This window comes from Indicator indicator, chromosome 1 (assembly GCF_027791375.1).
Source record: "Indicator indicator isolate 239-I01 chromosome 1, UM_Iind_1.1, whole genome shotgun sequence".
Lineage (NCBI taxonomy): Eukaryota > Metazoa > Chordata > Aves > Piciformes > Indicatoridae > Indicator > Indicator indicator.
The window spans coordinates 32,952,221-32,958,536 of record NC_072010.1 but is presented as its reverse complement, the minus strand read 5'-3'; positions in this window follow the sequence as shown (position 1 = coordinate 32,958,536).

Genomic DNA, 6,316 nt, shown 5'->3' with positions numbered 1-6,316 from the left:
AGGATCAAAGAAGTGGGAAGCAGGGCTGTGGCTGAATAGTTTTGATGGGGCTGAAAGTTCAACAACGGCAAGTGCAGAGTCCTGTGCCTGAGGAGGAATAACTCCATGCATCAGTACAGGGTAGGATTGGCCTGCTGGGAAGCAGACCTGTGGAGAAGGATCTGGGAGTGCTGATTGACAAGTTCACCATGAGCTAGAAATGTGTCCCTATGGCCAAGTAGGTCAACAGTATTCTGGGGTGCATTAAGAAGAGTGTGGCAAACAGGTCCAGGGAGATTCTCTTACTCCTCTACTCTCCCTTGGTGAGGCCACACCTGAAGTGTTGTGTCCAGTTCTGGTCCCCCCAGTTCGAGAATTACAGCAAACTACTGGAAAGAGTCCAATGGAGTGACATGAGGATGATTAAGGAACTGGAGCATCTCTTCTACAAGATGGGGCTCTTTCACCTGGGAAAAAGACTGAAAGGAATCCTATAATGGCATATAAATACCTAAAGGATGGAGGTCATGAGGATGGGGCTGGGCTCTTAATGGTGGCCAATGACAGGACAAGAAGCAAAGGGTACAAACTAGAACACAGGAGGTTTTACTTAAGGGGAAACTTTACTTTGAGGATGATAGAGCACTGGAGCAGGATACCCAGAGAAGTCGTGGAGTTTCCTTCTCTGGAGACTTTCAAAACCCACCTGGACACATTCCTGTGCAACCTGATTTAGGTGTACCTGTGTTAGCAGGGGGGTTGGACTAGATGATCTCCAGATGTCCCTTCCAACCCTTATCATTCTATGTTTCTATGATTCTACAGTTCTATGAAAGGCAACTTCAAATTAATGGAGCTAGGCTGTGAGGAAGAAAAGCTGTTAGAAATACAAAGATTTGCAAGGGCAGGTGTACATGAATAAGTGGTCACTTTCCCCCAGCAGCATTTGGCTCTATCCTTCTCTACCCTTGCTGGCCAGAAAGCAGCATCCACACACCACTGCTACAATAAATTGGTACTCGGGATTGTCATTTCCCACTTCCTGTTATCCCAAGGGGATACCCTTCGGTTCTATCCTAACTGTTGCAAAAGACTTATAGTCTGGGTCAAAGAAGGAAGAATGCCTATATGGATGCCCTCCTGGAAGCTGACTTTCATGTTTTTGCTGAAGGAGGCATAGAAATTGTCAGTCAGTTTGTATATCTCTAGACAGCGATCTACAAATGTGCTGCCCTCCTTCTTATATAGCTGCAAGAGACAATATGGACTGAATCAGCCTGGTTCCTGCCTCTTTGAAAGCTTAGGTCCCTGTAGGTCATCAAGCCTGTAGGTCCCATGCAGGAAAATGAGTTTTTCTGAAACTCCCAGTGCCAGTTCTTCACAAAGTACTGGAAGACTGTTTCAGGATAGTATCCTCCTCCATCCTCTTGTTTAAGCACCAGATCAGTGTAGCTGCTCTATTGTGAACAGCACCTAGGGTTGGAAATAATCTGCTATCGAGCAAGAAATGTGCAGTCCCTCCAACCTAACTGCAATCAAGCCCTCCTCCTTCCTACTACTGATCCTGCTTTTCTAGTGGTTATTTTGCTTTGTTTCATTTTCTAGAGGGTTTTTATTCATGTATGTATGCATTTATTTATTTCCTCTGGGTCAGCTGGGATCCTGAAAAGGGGAAAATTAAGTGCTGAAGAGAAGCTCCTAAGATGCAAGGTGAAGCGACTGTCTGGCTGCCCAAGTGAAGGAGGAGGGAACAGCTTCAGTGTCTCTCAGTATTGCCATTCCCTATCCTCCTGCTCTCCCTGCAGTTGTCTTAGCTGTATTTAGTTAGGCAGTTGTACTTTTACCATGAGGTATCCCCCAGACACGGCTAATGTATCTGGGAATCACACTTGGGCACGCTTGAACTGAGCGGGAACTTTCCTGGCTCACAGCCTGGGAATGAGCTGAAAAGGGCTGGGAAGCTGGTATGGAAAAAAAAAAAACAACAAATCACCACAGTGATTTGTTAGTGGCAATTCCCACTAACATCTTGGTATCCCTCCTCTGATAAAGCTTCCCAGGGTACCTCATATGGGTCCTACAAGATCCACAGCCAATTTAAGAGGCAATCACTAAAGATGGGCTGAAATGCAAGCCTCTGAACTGTCTCTTTGGTGATGCTGCTTGTTCCTGGGCCTGATAATTCTCAGCAGCATGTATTGCAAATGCTGACAGCTGAGATCAGGCTGGTAAACCCAGGTCAGGAAGACAGCTGGCAGAAATGCTTAGGTTAACCCCAGGCTGCCCAACATTGTGTGGATCTTTAAGTGGGGATTGCAAGTGCCTATCAGGCATAGAGCAACAGAAAAAAAGGAAAATTAAAAAATACATTGGGAGCCCCTGGTAGAAAAAATGCACTTTTTGGTGGCCTTGAGAAAAGTGTGTTTTGGCTGCTCCAGTCCTAAACTTTGCTGGTGACATAAAATTCCAAGACTAAAAAGTATAAGCTGACTGACCAAGAACCCTGAATTTGACATTGGTATTGTCAAGGCTGTAGTAGGTATCAGGGCTTGGCTGGTAACCTGGGCAACCACCTGCTCTTCAAACAACTACTGCTGCAGCAGCCACTGCTGCAGCAAAGCATGGGACAGCACTGCTAATAGCTGGGCTAGCAAGAATTCACTTTGTGCTTTGTGATCTGGCTGCAAAAGGAGAGATGTCAGGCAATTTTACTGCCACTTCTCTTGCATTAAAGACAGTTTTTAAATTAAAACCAAAAATGGTGTAGTGGGTATCAGACAGCCCACCTGGCTAAAAACCTATGTCCACCCTTAGATAAGAGAGAGAATTTCTCACTTGTCTCAGTTTCACCTGGAACTTAAAAGAAGTCCTTCAGGGAAACAATTATTGTTTTTTCTCTTCTGATCCCAGCATCTGGCATCTGGATGGATTCCCTCTCCCTTTTGCTGCCAAGTGGTCCTCCTGCCTTTTGGAAATCTAACTCCACCATGCTCAGAAGAGGCTTTCCTCAGGTAAGGAGGCATGAGATACATCAAGCACAGCCTCAGCATAAGCCCACCTTACTCCAAGTGAGTTGCCAAGGTCACATGCTGACTTACTTTGGGCGCTGAAAGTTGCTCATTTGCATCAGTGTACCACTGCACTTGATAGCATTAGCTCTGTTTCTTAATGAGTCTAATAAATAAACCTGGAAACAGCAGCACGCAGTGGCACACCCTGACACAGAGACACTGTTTCAGGTTGGAAAGGAACAGGCACAGTTGCAACTCCTTTTTATTCTGCTGCTATGGTTGGAATTGACAAATCCAAAAGTAAGCCAAGAATTAACTGTTCTGGCTCTGCCGTTCTTCTATTTCTTCCCCTATACCTCAGTGTGTAGTCTCTTGCCATAGTGGAATAAAACCCACTTTGACCTTTTCAGACTGTTCTACTGGGGAAAACAAATCCCTGGTAAAATTATATTCCATAAAACACTGCTCTGTATTACACTTTTCACCAGCTTTTACTTCATACACTTGGTACTTCTCAGCATCCTCTTTTCAAGCAAGCAACACAGCCATCACATGCATATGCTAATAAAGTACATGTAATATCCTCTCCCTCCCTGTTTTCTTTTCTCTCCAGAGTCCACATATTAGAAAAGGGATTCTCTAAATAGTGTTTTGAAAAGCTTCCAACTATTTCTGTTTTCTTTCCTTTATCAACTGTGCTGAGGTTGCACCCAACTGATACAGATGCTCAATTTTTCCAGCTGGGAATCAGACCAAGAAACTGCAGTCAGATCCCACTGGCAAGACACAGATTTTCAAAGCTGTTGTGAGCATGAACTCATTTAAAAATCATTTAAGAACCATTTAAATTAATTACAACAAAGAGTAAGAAAGCTTACCTTACTAACTGCTTTAGGGTCTGTACTATATCTCATCTCTCAGTCTGGATCCCAGATGGTCAGAGCACCAAATTGCTATTTGAGTTTTAATTATTCTTGTTATTATAGTCAAGATATGTCTAGAGACAAATTATGAAGCTCCTTAGGAGTGGCCAGGAAGTATGCACACATAAAGACCGTCAAAAGGCCTTGTCATACTTTGCATTGTGGCAAGACTCAGGTCACTGAACTGTCCCATGCAGTTCTGCCATGACTAGAAAAGCTGCAGGCAAGCAAAGCATCCAGACATTCTTTGCCCAGGTAACACCAGACATCTGTGGCAATGCATCCAAGACCCCTTTTCCTTCCCTCCCTGTGGAATCGGGGAAGGGGGTGAAGATCAGGAAGTGTGGGAAGAGGAGTAAGGAGGAAGGCACCTCCCCCCTTTCCAAAGCCTGTCAGGTGACACCTGGGCCACTTCCCCCAAGTCATATGTCCAGGCAGAGCCCCAGCCGCACAATAGAGAACCTGCTGCTGGTCAGTTTCTTGCTCTTTTCGGGGCATGTGAAACATGATCTGTGGCATTTGTGACACAGGACATTTGTCCCGTGAGCTGATATAAAATAGGTTTGCTAGAGAGCACTGAAGGCTCTTCCTGGGATTTTCTTCCCCCACACATGTGGACTACACTCTGCAGTCAAGAAGGATTCCTTGAGAAACAGAGACACTAGGAGGACTGCACACAACTGGAGCCAGGGTTGTGAGTATATTCGGCACCTGCCTGAGTCTCCAGGGAATACCTTCTTTGTTGGTTAGGGGCAACATCCTGCTCTTGGGCTATACCTTTTTCCAAATACTGATCTTCAATCATCTGTCCCCATTCCTGTAACCTGGAGATATTGTGCAACTGCACAACGAACCTGTAAATAATAATTTATAAATTTGTATATAAGTTACGTGGGTGGCAGGATTCCTAAATTAATAAAATAGATTATATTTTGTCTATTTCACGCCTGCATCTCTTTATCCGTAACAGCATTATGCTCCCTACCAGAGATAATTTTGGGTTTCTGGGATCCGTGTTTGCTTGCACTACTTTTCAAATACTTGGGTGGAGCTGACTATTATGCTGATTAGAGGCATTGGCTTGAGTCTTAGTACCATGTTACTTCACCCATAGAGACTGAGCAAAGTGAGAAGGATTGTCTTGCAGATGGCATGTGGGATAAAATGCTAGTTCCTATCATTCCTCCATTCCCTGACATTCATCCCACACTTACAACCATGACATTGGGACTGCTCATGCACCAGGCTGGGAGTCCTAACTAACTCCAAGATGCATCAGGGCCAACAAAATCAGTCAGCTCTGAGAAAAGAAATGGCACCTTGAGGTAGGGGCAAGCAAATCAGGAGACAGGCATCCAAGCCAAGATCTTGTTTGGCTTTACATTTGAGGTATTTCGGTTGCATTTGCCATATTATTAATTCATACCCTGTTCATGCATCATTGCCTGACTTAGAGTTGCATAGCACCAAAACATATATTAAACCTACTATCACTGCATAAACAGCTCATTAAAATGGATTTAAAATGGAGAATATAAAACCAAAATAAATAAATCTAAACCAAGGGTGGAATGCCCTTAAAATTAGAGATTTATGCTTGACTGGAGAAAACAAACGAGAGACAGTTCTCCCATTTCGACCCTACAGATGTGCCTACCCAATTGTATATCCTGTAAAAACTTAAAAGGCAGATCCAAGGTGATTCCTCTGTAGGAAAGCACTAATCTCCTTACTTTCACAGACAAATGAAAATAAGTGGAAGCTGAATATTTGGTAGTTTATCTAGATTATTCCAAACAGACCCTATTTGCTCTAATTCCACAAAACAGATCCCTTGAAGTATGTGCTTATATGCTCAGCAGTTGGCTTGTGTTTCATCTGCCCATTATCTGATCTCCAAAGTGTAAGAGAGGCAGCTCCACTCTGTAAAAAACACTAGTTCAATACCTTACTGTAAGACTGCACCCATGCTAAGAAAGTTGGCCTTGAGGAAAATGATTTTTATAACTCAGTGGACATATATATTACCAAAAAAAACCCCAACCAACCAAACAAAAAACCCTCTGACACTGTGTTTCAGCTTTGGTGCAACTGAGGTGACGCAGATTTTACAGCAGTATTTACCTCAAAATGCATATACATAGATGATTTTTTAAGTTATCAGGATATCACAATAAGACAAGAGACAGAGTTTTTCCTCTATCCAGTAGAATTTAAAACACAGGACTTGATTTTCTAACAGTATTTTACAAAATATTTGTAACTAGACTATAGATCACAATCTGACTGGCAGGCAGTGCCAACATCTGCGTGTTCATCTTTTCAGGAATAATAAACACACCAGTTTGAGGCATCAGAAAACTGGGTGGAATGGCTGACACACCTGAAGGCTCTGTAGCCGTT